Source organism: Anguilla rostrata, unplaced genomic scaffold, assembly GCF_018555375.3.
Source record: "Anguilla rostrata isolate EN2019 unplaced genomic scaffold, ASM1855537v3 scaf1050, whole genome shotgun sequence".
NCBI lineage: Eukaryota > Metazoa > Chordata > Actinopteri > Anguilliformes > Anguillidae > Anguilla > Anguilla rostrata.
Genome location: NW_026986394.1, coordinates 17,899 through 32,592, shown reverse-complemented (window position 1 = coordinate 32,592; position 14,694 = coordinate 17,899).

The following is a 14,694-nucleotide window of genomic DNA, read 5'->3' as shown; positions in this document are numbered from 1 at the left end:
CTCCATAGCAACCACCTTGCAACACCCTAGCAACCACCTATAACTCCATAGCAATCACCTAGCAACATCCTAGCAACCAACTGGAACACCATTACTGCCTAGCAACACCCTAGCAACAGCCTAGAACTCCATAGAACCACCTAGCAACACCGTAGCAACAGCCTCAATCTCCATAGCAACATCCTAGCAACACCCTTGACACCACCTAAAACACCAAAGTCACCACCAGAACATCATAGCAACTACCTTCCACTGTTCACTCTTTTCAGTAGAAAGTCGACTTTGCATTGGCGGCAACCACACTTCACAATTTCTGCAGGAATTGTCTAGTTATTATTATTATTATTATGCACGGTACATTATCTCTGCTGAGGTCATAAAGCATTGCTTAAGAATTTCAGCGTCTGTGAAAGCCTTTTTATGCCTAGCTAAAATTCATGCGATCTCCTAAGTGGTCTCGGTCGATTTCTCGGAAACAGTGACTGATCTCACCATCATTTTTTGCTGCTCAGTCAGAGTCTGTCAACTGTTTACTTTTATTAGTCCTCAGGTTGCTACCTGGCGGGTACAACATGTTGTACTTGGCGTGAAAAGTACTAAAGTGGCGTTCAAGGTTATACCGTTTACAATTGGTACTAGTCTTCTGGCAAATTAGGCAGAATTGAGTGGATTCGTATTGCACAAAGAAAAACTCACCAGTCCATGTATCCTGAAATTTTCGGTGTTTGTCCTGAATTGATCACACCTTTTTCTTTGCTGGTGCAGCATCGGTGTCTTGGGCTTCTTGGCCAAACTGATCTGCATTTTCCCCCGTTCTTTCCTCACGTTGCTCTTTCTCCTCGGGCCTGTTTCTAACTCCATCACAGTCAACTAATGAAGAATCACTTTTCTCGTTCTGCTTTTTTCTAGTCATAAATCTGTCCTTTTTGAGTGGGCAGAGGCCGAGACAATATTTGATATAACCTTATATCAAACGGCATTTAGGCTTATGTGCTGAACTTGCAAAACCATTCGCAAATGCAAAGCTACACACATAGGCTATTCGTCTACCCATGATCCCTCGCTGTAACGTAGCCTACGTTCTTTGACGTATCTTCATTATGGTGCCATCTGCTGGATAATTCATTTCAATGTGCTAAAACAGGACATACATGGAACCTACAGAAGTAAGTCATAGCTATATTCTTATTGTTATCAGTGGATCTATATGAGCCGCAAAACAAAGTCTCACGAGCTGCGTAATGAGTAACAATGTGCTACAGGAATAAGGTAGAAGGGTACATGTGATAAGTGATCCTAGATTGGGAGTGCCCTGCAGAGAGTGCCCTGGGAGTGGTGGCATTGTAGCACAGTGGGTAAGGAACTGGGCTTGTAATCGAAAGGTTGCAGGTTCGATTCCTTGGTAGGACACTGCTGTTGTACCCTTGAGCAAGGCACTTAACCTGAATTGCTTCAGTACATATCCAGCTGTATAAATCGATACAATGTAAAATGCTATGTGTAAGTTGATCTGAATAAGAGCATCTGCTAAATGCCTGTAATGTGATGTAATGAGTAGTGATAGTTAGTCCAGGTACAGACTGAAGAGATGCGTTTTCAGACTACGGCAGATGGGCAATGACTGAGTGGTTCGTAGAGGAACAGGGAGTTCATTCTAATACTGGGGAGCTAGTGTGGAGAAGATCTGTGATAGGGAGAACCATTCACCCCGAGGGAGTGCAAGTCACCCTGCTGCCGCAGAGTGGAGTGGTCAAGCTGCCGTGTAGGATTGAATCGTGTCCTATAGGTAGACGGGAGCTGTTCTTTTGGCTGCAGTGCAGGCAAGGGTCAGGACTTTGAACCTGATCCTGGCGGCGATCGGTAGCCAGTGGAGTGACCTCAGCAGGGGAGTGATGTGAGAGAACATAGGAAGGTTGAAGATAAACAGCAGCATTCTGAATCATCTATAGTGGCTGTATGGCATAAGCTGCTGGGCTTGCAAGGAGGGATTTGCAGTAATCAAGACGGGAGGTCACCATAACCTGGACAATTAGCTGGGTGGAGTGCATGGTCAGGTATGGTCAAACCATCCTGATGTTATACAGGAGAAATCTGCAGGACTATGATGTTGCCTTGACGTGCTCCTTGAAGTCCTGCTGGTCATCCAGGACCACCCCCAGGCTCTTTGCGGAGTGAGAGGCAGTCACTGTGGTGCCGCCAGCAGTGATTAAAGCTCCCGCAGTAGGGAGGTCTTGTGATGGATGAACAGCAGCTCAGTCTTTTTGAGGCTGAGCTTCAGGTGACGGCTGGCCAACCAAGTTGAGATGTCAGCCAGGTTGGAAGATATTCTCTCATTAACCGTAATGGAAGGGGCGACATAGCTCAGGAGGTAAGACCGATTGTCTGGCAGTCGGAGGGTTGCCGGTTCAAACCCCGCCCTGGGCATGTCGAAGTGTCCTTGAGAAATACACCTAACCCCTAACCCCTAACTGCTCTGGCGAATGAGAGGCATCAATTGTAAAGAGCTTTGGATAAAAGCGCTATATAAATGCAGTCCATTTACCAAGAGGGAGGGAAAGAGAAGAGTTGTGTATCATCAGCATAGCAGTGATAAGAGAAGCCATGGAAATTAATGACCGAACCAAGAGATTTGGTGTAAATGGAGAACAGCAGAGGCCGCAGTACAGATCCCTGTGGGCCTCCTGTGAAAAGGGGATGAGGTGCAGAGACAGACCCCATTCAGGTGATCTGGTAGGACCTATCTGAAAGATAGGAAGCAAACCAAGACAGGGCAGTTCCAGAAATGGCTATCTCAGCCATGATGGAGATGAGTAGTTTGTGGTCAACCGTGTTGAATGCTTCAGACAGTTTTAGTAGGATCAGGCAGTGGCAAGTGCCTCCGTCACAGCCAGGAGGGCAGTCTCTGTTGAGTGCTCGGATCAAAAGCCAGACTGGTAAAGGTCAAACAGGTTAACCAGCATTTATTACAGTAAAGAGGACAAAGTTATTACATGAAGGACAAAGTTATTAGATTAACTATTTTTATTATATTGAGTGTTGTTACACTTGTTCATGTGACACTGGTTTGTTTGCTTTTTACCTTAAATAAGATATAGCCCTGCGTTCAAATGTGAAATCAATCCGTTTCTGTCAGGACCACTGTGATCAAAGTAGATTTTTATTGACAATAAAGTCAATACAGTTGTTTGGCGGTATTGGCTCTGTTCTAGAGCTCTCCCGCCAACCACACAGCCCGTGTGGATAAGGCCGGGAGGCCAGCAGCCAAACCCCCATAGAGGGGTACACACAGAACCGATCCAGCAGCAAAGCAAGTTCTTAACGCATAGGGATGGAGCAATGCAATTTCTTAACACATAGGGATGGAGCTGGGGTGGTTGAGGGTATTTACAAAGCAACGTGCAGCAGCTTGCATGCAGGAGGAGCAGCCGAATGAGTAGAGGGAGGCTGTTTAAGTAGACTGCCCTGTTAAGTGAATGCACTGTGGTAGGCGAACATCGAGTGCCGAGATTTAAACTAAACCGGAGGAAATATACTACTACCTGCATCAGTGTAAATGAATCCTCACTCATTGCCATCCATACAAGCATGCATGGATAAGACCGGGAGGGGGCAGCAGCAAAAACCCCCAAAACAACCATACGCCGACATGTTGTTAGTAGTTAGTCTCCGGCTGAAGTGATGAAATGCCATTCGGCTACCGGAAGGGCCCTTCATCCGGTCAGCTCGAGGCCATTCTAACATTGTGGGTCAGTGGCTATGTGTACCAAGCTTTTTTGGCCTGTCCCCTGAAGCAAGAGTAAAATGAAACCAGGGGAAAGTACTATTTGTAATGTTGAAGGCTATGCCTATGTGTATGGCCTATGCCTATGTGTATGGCCTCAAATTTATTTGTATAGCATATTTTACGGCAGTCGTCACAATGCGCTTACAGACAACCCTGGCCTGAACCTCCACAGGAGCAAGTCTAAGGCGACAGTGGCAAGGAAAACTCCCTGTGGCAGATAGGAAGGAACCTCGGAAGGAACCAGGCTCAAGGGGGGAACCCATCCTCCTCTGATCGGCTCAGGGTGTTGATTGTGACAAGCATGTCAGTCAGTGGCTTAGCTACCTCGTAAGCCTAAGGCCATTCAGACTAATCACCAAATATTATTAGGCTATGTGTACAACAGCTTGTTGGTATTTCCCCCCAGCACCGAGATTTAAACCAATTAGAGGGAAATATACTACTCATATCAGCGTAATGAATCCTCGTTGAAAATGCATTTTAGAATTTTGGATGGATTGGGTGGTACATTACTGTACAGCCCTCAGAAAGTCAGTGCATTCTTTGTGGTGTGCTGTGATCTACACTACATAGCCATATGCCATGGATGTGACATAGACCTCACAGAGGACACATTACAGGACTTTCATACAGAGAGAATCAGAGTCGTATGTGATGATTGCTACAGAGATTACAGAGCACAGAGTGCACGAGAGAGCAGGGACTGGTTGCCTGTGGAGCCGTTTCACTAGTGAGTGTACATTCATCTTATCAAGTGCATGTCTGAAATGAATGACACTTAGTTGAAGCACATAATTTTTTTGTTTATTTTAAATAGTGGTATGAAACAAAAATTGACAGCAAAGAAGCAAACAAAAACTATAGTAAATTCAAACTGAATGCAGAAATTCAAATAAGATTCTTTCCTGTCCTCTGCTGCACAAGCGCGATGCCTGCCTAGCTGAAACAGTAGCGGCAGAAGCAGGATGGAGAGGCCGACTGGAGGCTGTCTCTGCCAGCTGCCTCCTGCTCCTGGCCAGACTGGGAATATTCTTCCTACAGAACTGTTCATGGGAACAGAAGCCTTTATTATGCCTCTTAGCACTGGCATATGAACAGATTAATAAAAATACACTGTTTTTGTTTAAATATTAACTAAATAATGAATCTAAGCTATTCAGTTTCATCTTCATTGATTTGTAGAGGTCCTCAAAATGGGTGTAATTGTTTATAACGTTGGGCAGAGAAAATTCTCCCCTTAGAATAACCAGCACGGCGAGGTATATCCATGTAAGAAATAGGATTTATTTCCGCAGAAAGAATCCAGAACCTACACACAGCAAGATGGATAAGCCTGAACCGAAGAAAGCAGGGGCATTCCCTGCTTTCATAAGAAAAACTTTTTTTTAACAATAACATATACAATTCTGATTGGTACATGGTTAATACATATGCATATTGTAAGATTTAACAAAATAAATGATTGGCTCTGTCTAGTCATATAGCATGAATACTGAATAAGCACACGGTGACCTCTTAGTCTTAAGCATTACACAAACAAGCTTTAAATCAGAAATAATTAAATCATAAATAATAGTTTGGTTTTTATCGATCGGTTGCTTTCAGAGTCCTGGGCAGCATGGCATCATAGCCGGTTTCTCCCTGGCAGGATGGCAGGGGGGAGGATAAGGAGGAAGGCCAAGCTCACCAGTTTGGACTTATAGAAATCCATTAGAGACAGACAGAAAGAAAACACAGACACACACATAGACACACACACACACATGCAATATTTTTAACTGCTTGTTGTCCTTAGGAGATCTGGTGCCTGGAAACGGAGGGGCCCTGCTGCAAGGCCTAGGAATTTAGTGTTGTACAGACTTCTAGTTATGCTAGAGAAAACTCTCCTCCCTTCAGTAGAGATGATCACAACACGCTTGCTCTTCAGCCATGGTGACATTAGCATTTGGCTTGTTTCCTAAAGGGAAATAAATGGGGTGATCTGATTGGCAATAATGAAACCAAACCCAACCACACCCACAGGACCATTTATTCTTATTGAACCAGCCTCTTTTACAACTGTGCCACAGTTGCAGTAGTGCCTGGAGTCAAGAAATGACTGAAATACCCAAATTCACCAGTGCCTTGCATTGCTGCTAGTGTTTGACAGTTGTGCCTTGACTGAGAAAATAGGGTCCAATTAAACATAACATTTTATAACACAGGCTCAACTACACAAACAAACAACAAAATTAGACAGTCCTGGAAATTAAGTAAAAAATATTCATGAAAGAAATGAATGAAAGACAAAACAAAACCACAGCTTGTCTCTCCCACATTAAAACTGATCAAACGCAAAAACGCACAGCTGAGAAGAAAGACAAAGCTGAGACACAAGACCAAAGGCTCCTGTTTGCTTAACAAGACAAAACTTCATAGCCTGTATTCAATCAACATTTATCCTTAACTTGGACTTGGACTAATAAATGCACTTCATACCTTTTCTTCGCAAACTCAGTTTAGTTAATTAATTCAAGTTATTGCTGTAACTGCCAAACTGTTTGTGAAGACAAAACATTCCTTACTTTTAATTGTAAGTTTTAATTATAAGAACAAATGTTGTTTGAATCCCTTCCATGTGTTCTCTTCCTGGTCTATGCATAATAAATTACTGATTAGAAGAGAACAAAGGAGAGACTTATCTATACCCCTTTTTATATTTTACTTTTAAGCCGCTTGATAGGATTGCATTTCTTTTCAATGTCATGATTAAAATTATGTTAAGTTTGGTTTGGGAGGGATATGTTTGGTTATGAATTAAATGTTTGTGTTTCTATGTTGGGTGACTAGGGCAGGCAGTAAATGTCCCATCTTTAAAGGCCAGTAGTACCACCCTGGTCTCTGCTTTATTCTCTTATAGGCTGACCCAGAATCTCCAGCATAGTACCTGTAGATAGAGTGCAAATAGGAAGGTAGAGGAATCGTAGGATATAATGGGTTCCAGAGTGAGGTCTTCTCAGGGAAATGTTAAATTAGCCTCTAACCCCAGCGCCTGTTCTTGAGTTAATTCTGAGGCTTGTCTCAGGCTAAAGCCTCACCTGCACAGGGATTCTGAAGTTTCCTAGAGCCCAGAACAGGCTGATCATGGTGTCTCATTGGGCACAGCCATGAAATATATCACAATCTCAACAAAATAAACTCAAAGGTATCATTAACAGATGTTCCCACAGACCTTTGGAATACCTTGTTTCTCTACCTGTCATATGTAATACCAGAAGACTGGACACACAGCTGATTATATGTGAACAGATCACTTCCTTGTCTTTCTGCTTCTAAAGTGAATCTACTGTTAACTTTATTTTAGATTGCAATGCTGTGGGTAGTTTGTCATAGAAAACCAAAACTAAAGAAACAAACTCACTGTCCTCTCTGGAAGATGTGCATTATTATTTTGCATCTTTCCTTTTGGTGGTAGCTGTGCCAAGCATTCAACAGCTTTGCAAGTTAACTCACTGTCCACTTTGAAAGATGGCAGCTGCACTTCTGGGATGGGATGGGAGGGTTAAGCACAGAGAACAGATTATAGAAAAGGTAGATGGGCTCTTTGCCCCAATTCAGAGAACTTACAGTATAAGAAAAGGGGACATTTGGGTCAGAATTATGTCCGTAGAACTGTCAGAGTTCAGTCCAGCAGGATGTTTCATTTTCAGGTCCAAAACACTGCAGTTGGAGAGTGTAGCACAGACATCTTCCTCAGAGCATTATCAACCTTAAAATCCTCAATTTCACTCCTCATTACTGAACACTATCATTGGCACATTTCCCATACTAGATACATGCTTCATGTATACCTAATCTCATAAAAAACACGTTTTCAACATACAAAAATGCCAAGTTACTCACACATACAAGACATACACCGTCTATAACTCATTCATTCAGACTGCCAAAATCCAGGCGTGCCATTAAAAGTATTGATATCAAAATGATGCCAAGTTACGGTTGTGGCACGTGAGTGCCACCCCTCCTGGTTTACAACACACTCACGGGAGACAACCGTTTTAGTTCGTAGCACTTCCGTGCTCTTTTATTAAAGCCCTCGGCTTTTTCTGAAAATAACAAAACACAGAGGTTTCGTAGGTTTCTTTTCACCGGCGCTCGTCCTCCTCTCCGGCTTCCGGTCTCGCCGGGGAGCCATCCGGCCGATGACCAACACCCCCCCTCCCCCCCCCTCCTGGGGGCGAGAGAGGAAGTCCGCCACGACCATCCGTGCGCCCGGTCTATGGATCACTTTGAAGTTAAAACGCTGCAAAGCCAGATACCACCGAGTGACCCGAGCATTGGTATCCTTCATGCGGTGGAGCCATTGGAGGGGGGCATGGTCCGAACAGAGGGTGAATGGGCAACCCAGAAGGTAATAACGGAGGGCTCCGACCGCCCACCGAATGGTGAGGCACTCTTTCTCCACCGTGCTGTACTTCGCCTCCCGTTATAACAGTTTTCGGCTAATGTACAGCAAGGGGCGGTCGACTCCCTCCACCTGCTGGGTCAAAACAGCCCCCAGCCCTCTGTCCGACGCATCGGTCTGCAAAACAAAAGGGAGAGAGAAGTTAGGTGTGAACAAGAGCGGCTCCCGACAGAGAGCTTCTTTTACCCTCTCAAACGCCCGCTGGCACGGGCAGATAAGGGAATCTGCCAGTAACCCTCAGTTAAATCCAGCATCGAAAAAAATCGAGCCGTTCCAAGCCGATTCAAGAGCTCGTCGACCCGAGGCATTGGATAAGCATCAAACCGTGACACTTCATTTACTTTTCTATAATCCACACAGAAGCGAATAGACCCATCAGGCTTACCTACCAGCACAATGGGGCTACTCCAGGGACTGTGGGATTCCTCTATTACCCCCAGCTCTAGCATTGCCTTTATCTCTACCTGAACCAATTTCTTTTTGTGTTCCAGCAACCTATAGGGGCGGGTCCGCACCGTCACCCCCGGGGAAGTGTTAATGTGGTGGTGTATGAGGTGCGTGCGTCCTGGTTTGGGGGAAAACACATCAGCAAAACGCTTTTGCAACAAGGCATGGTCTGCTCTCTGATTTGCTGAGAGATGATCATCTGAAAGGGTTGAGATCTGATTGGATGAATTTGGTACCTCCGGCCCCAGCTCATCTCTCTCCTTATCCACCGTAACCAGAGAGACAGCCACCACCTCCTTCCACGCTTTCAGGAGATTGAGGTGATAAATCTGTTTTGCCCCCTCTCTATCAGTACGCTCTACCTCATAGGCAACCTCCCCCACTCGCCGTGTGACCGCAAAGGGCCCTTGCCACTTGGCGAGTAATTTAGAACTAGAGGTAGGGAGTAACACAAGAACTTTATCTCCCGGTGAAAATTGACGTAGTTTAGCTCCTCTGTCGTAGTGCTGTTGCTGACGTGCCTGCGCCTCAAGCAAATTCTCCCGTGACAACTTACCCAGTGTATGGAGTTTTGCTCGCAGGTCCAGCATGTACTGTAATTCATTTTTACTAGGACTCGGACCCTCCTCCCAGTTTTCTTTAACTAGGTCCAATATCCCTGGGGTTTCCTACCGAACAGTAGTTCAAAGGGAGAAAATCCCGTGGAGGCCTGGGGAACCTCCTGCACTGCAAACACCAGAGGAGATAACCACTTATCCCAATTACGGCTATCCTCATGAACAAACTTCCGGATCATAGACTTCAACGTTCTATTAAAACGCTCAACAAGCCCATCCATTTGGGGATAGTACACGCTGGTTCTAATAGATTGAATGCCCAATAACCCGTACAGCTCGCGTAGTGTGCGTGACATAAACTGCGTGCCCTGGTCAGTCAGAATCTCTTTCGGGATTCCGACTCGGGAGATTATTTGAAACAATGCCTGCGCAACACTTTTTTCCAAAATGCTGCGTAAAGGAACTGCTTCGGGATACGTTGTCGCACAATCCACCAGAACTAACACGAAACGGTATCCCTGCGTGCTCCGATCAAATGGCCCGATGAGGTCCATCCCCACTCTCTCAAAAGGGACCTCCATTAGCGGAAGGGGGCACAACGGCGCTTTTGGATTGCCGGGGAATTTACTAGTTGGCATTCAGGGCACGACGCACACCACCAACGCACGTCGGCCCAAATGCCCGGCCAATAGAAACGAGCCATTATCCGGTTCAGTGTTTTCTCATACCCTAAATGACCAGCTATGGGGTTAAAATGAGCCGTCTGAAAAACCATTTCCCGAGAGCTTTTAGGCACCAGCAATTTCCTCATTAGTCTGAGTGTCACAACACATTATTCCGAATTATTACAAAATACGGGTGAGTGAGTGTTGCATCAGGGCGCACCTGCTGACCATCAATGGACATCACGCGGTCAAAGGCAAAGCGTAGGGTGTCATCACGAGACTGCTCGAGTGGGAAATCCTCCATGGGGCGAAACACCGGTACCTGCGGAGTCTCCCCCGGAGGCTCCACTGGTGCCGGCTCCCCCTCTGCTGCGTCGGACGACTCCGCGTCACCGCTGACAGCAGCACACACATCACACAGCCCTACCCGTCGTGAATGCACCCCCCCTACCTTACCAGCTGCCTGGCGGAACCCCGGCCAATCAGTGCCTAAAATCAGAGGGTGCGAGAGGCGGGAGCTAACCGCAGCCTTTATTTTATGTTTTTTTCCTTGACACCGAATTTCCACTGAGATGATAGGGTACTCGTGGAAATCCCCATGCACACACCTTATAGATACCCTTGATGCTTCTAACAACGCCTCGGGTTGAACCAGGCTCTGTTGAATCATGGTCTGCATAGCCCCTGAGTCCAACAGCTCCTGGTGTTCACTCCCTTGAATCTTTACCGGAACACAGTACGCACCATCTGGGTTGGGAGCGGAGGTGGGCGGGCCGACAACACGAACCACCTGCCCCACCTCCATGAGCGGGCACTCGCGGCGCAGGTGACCCGGTTGTCCGCACCGCCAACACCCCGGTCCGGGCGTCTGAGGAGCTCTCTGTGGTTCGAACCCCGCCACCACTGAGCCTGGGGCTGGGGAAACAGAAAAAAAAGGGTTGTTGCGGGAAAATGAGGGGGTTTGGGCACGGGGAAGGGAGGAAGGAAGGGGGGGGAGGAAGGGAACGAGGAGGGGCTCTCCTGCGCGGAGCCGTTTCTGCCCGTCCTTGCTGCTGCTGCTGCTGCTATGACTGGCCGCGGGGGTAGAGCGCCAGGTGGTCCTCCACCAGGGTGACGGCGGCCGCCAACCCGGTCAGTCGATGGCACCTCACCCAGTTCGCCGTCTCCCCCGGGAGGCCATCAATGAATCGCTCGAGGGTCACCAGCTCCACCACCCCGTCGGCTGACCGGAGTTCCGGTCGCAGCCACCGATGCGCCATGTCCAGCAGTCTCTGGGCGTATGCGAACGGCCGGTCCTCTCCTGCCAGGGCCGTCTCCCGGAACCGTCGCCGGTGCTCTTTCGGGCTGTACCCCAGGCGGTCCAGGACCGCCTTCTTCAGGTTCGCGTACACCGACCGCGCTGTGGGGCGTAAGCTGTGCGCAGCTTGTTGGGCTTCCCCAGTTAAGAGGGGCAGGAGGCGGACGACCCACTCCTCCTCCGGCCATTGACTCGCCCTCGCGGCCACCTCAAACCCCTAGAGGAATGCCTCCGCGTCGTCCTCCGGGGTCATCTTGGGCAGATGGAGAGCTACGGGGGGTCCGGTCTGTCGCTCTCGGGAGCTGGTTTCTCCCGCAGCAGCCAGCTGCAGTAGAGCCTGAGTCTGGAGGGAGGTCTGTGCCCGCAGAGCCTCAAGTTGTTCAGCGTGCATCGCCGCCTGCCTTTCCTGCATCGCCGCCATCCCCTCCAGCATCCTCGCCAGCGCTACCACCGGTTGTGCCGTTTCACCATGCTCCTGGCTGTGCTCCATGGTTTTCTCCTCTGTGCAATGTTTCAAACTACTCCCCGTACGGGCCACCACTGTGGCACGTGAGTGCCACCCCTCCTGGTTTACAACACACTCACGGGAGACAACCGTTTTAGTTCGTAGCACTTCCGTGCTCTTTTATTAAAGCCCTTGGCTTTTTCTGAAAATAACAAAACACAGAGGTTTCGTAGGTTTCTTTTCACCGGCGCTCGTCCTCCTCTCCGGCTTCCGGTCTCGCTTTTAAAAACCCCAGGCTCACTGTTGAAAACAATCAGAGGCAATCAGCGCAATTAAACAATTGACAATTATCGGCGCTGATTACCTCCACCTGACAGTTGTGGCGAAGGATCCGAGAGCCGCTCCTCTCACTCTCTCTCTCTCTCTGCCGCCGACGCTCAAACCACGCCCTCCCCACCACAACGGTGCTACAAACAATATAGGCTATCTTGCCTCGCCGAAATTAAATAAAATATATTACAAAGCAGTGCTACCCAATATTTCCTCAATTCTTTCAAGTCACTTGGCCCTGTGTGTATAAGCATGCAGTACATGGACAGGCCAAACATATGTGTGGATGGCTTTCTCACAGTCAAGATTGATTGAATAGGCATCTATATGTCCAATTTATATTGGTACGTATGTATTTCGCTGCCCAGCCTTTCTGTTGCGTGAATGATTGTATGTTTCTTGGTATAAATGTCTGTTCGTAAATGTGCATTTAACATGCTGCGAGGGAAATGTCCCCATGGGGATAAAAAAGTTGTCTATGTATGTACAATATGTATTTTACATGCAGTATTTATTGTACATAGCAAATATACAATCACTTATACATTTACTGAAATTCAGTTCAGAGGCAAGTATAAACATATGTTTTCTGGAGAAATATTCTTCCTGTAGTTACTGACCAGCAGTTTTCCACATGAATTTCAATGTGTTCCATGAGGCAATTTGAAATATTGGACACTTTGATCTGACACAAAGTTTGCATGACATTGTAAAATGGTAAGATTACAAAACACAGGGCCAAGTGACTTGAAAGAATTGAGGAAATATTGGGTAGCATTGCTTTGGAATACATCTTATGTCATTTCGGTGAGGCAAGATAGCCTATATTGTTTGTAGCACCGTAACTTGGCGTCATTTTGATATCAATACTTTTGAGTGACTTGCCATTTTTGTACGTTGAAAACGTGTTTATTATGAGATATCATTTCTTTTTGCAAAGCGTTTTATTATGAGAGTGAGAAATGCGAAGTGACCCTGTAAGAAACGGTTGTGGATTATGGCTATCCTTGTGTGAATTTGTACAGTCTGATGAGCGTGTACTGTTTAGCAGTTTCGGTTTGCTATATATGTAAAACAGTGGCTGTGACAAAGGGTGCGGTGGCGTAAGTGTAAACGCAACAGAAGCACCAGTGTATGTACTCACGGATTTGACCGCCATCCAATGAGCTTTGATTGACAAAAGAATCAGCAAGCCCGTAGAATCCCTAGGTCGAAACTTGTGTACCCTTCTGTCCTGCTCCGTTGTCTGTTATTTCCTGGAGGTGCACTTTTAGTGTTTGTAAGGTTTATAAGGCATTTTGATAGGCTTATCTGCAGGTAGGAATCCTCTTCGCTGTTTTTCTAAGCTAGAACCGGAAAAGTTGATAGTGGAGAATAGGAGCAGACGCATATGTCCCAGCAGGCTTTGCATATGAGAAAATAACAACAGTGTGAGATAAATTAGGAGAAATTATGAAATTATGTAGTTAAAATAATATGTTTTTAGCAGAATGGGCATGTAGGTGAAGGTTGACATGATCACAGACTATAGTGCGAAATAAATGAAGTGACCATGAGCGAGCTTAGTTTCCTTATCAAACGATATATATAACAGTCTGTATATAACATTAGTTGTTAAATCTATTGCACTGATGTGCTTTTGTCATGTTCAGTACTGGTAGTTATAATAATGAATGAGTCATGATTTTAAATGTAATGTTTTAATGGGGAGTTGCAGAACGTACATACGTAGTAATTGTTTGTATGTGGCTAGATAGAGAACAGGGCGAGGTAACATGAATGTAGAAATGTGGCGTTTGCTGATAAGAAGGTTTTGTACGGTAGCCAAGTGAAGAAATATAGTTAGTAGAAATGGCGCAGTGGTGAACTGGAGTAATTTTTTAATAAAAGGAATACATTTGCCGTCATTAAATGCATATTGGTGGATGTGAGTGAATTTTGGTAAAGCAAATATAAGCGTAAGAAAACGTTTAAAAGTGTAAAAGAGGAAATTATCTGCCTGGGGACGAGGCGGGATTCAAGCCTTCAACTGGAGGTTTACCAGTCTGTGACTTTGTTAGTGCAGCACCATGACATAGCTATGAAATGCGTGAAATATCATTAGCAAACCTGTCCGTGGTTTTAAAGAAGAACACAGGCCAGTAAGCACAGAAGAGCTCCCGTTGAATCCATATGGCTTAGCAATATTGTAGCCAGTTAATAACTGAACGTACAGACGGTACGTCATAATGCAGTGTATACGTTCGGTGGACGGCGGGTAGATATGGTGCAAAAGCAATAATTGAGAAGTAGTAGACAATTATTAGTGAGGGTAAAAGAAGGCTAAAGAAACGTGTTCCTAGCTGGGCTTGAACCTAAGACCCCATGTTCCCAACACTGCAACCTTGCCCACTAGGCCACAGGCAGGCTAGCTGTTTAAACTGGAAATGTTTCTGAGTAAAAAGGTATGGGTATTTTGCGTGTGTATGCACGCAAGTTTTTGATTGGGTCGTGTAGGTGAAGATTTGGCTGGTGTTAGTAATATGTCCAATGGGGAGACATGTTGTTAGTGGGATAGGTGGCAGGAAAAATAAGAATGAGAAGAAGAAGAAGAAGAAGAAGAAGAAGAAACAGAAGAAGAAGAAGAAGAAGAAGAAGGAGAAAACGCAAAATCCCCTTAGTTTGGGGCTTTATTGTGTGGACATGTGAAGTTTATGAAATCTGTCTGTTGAAATGGGGTCAG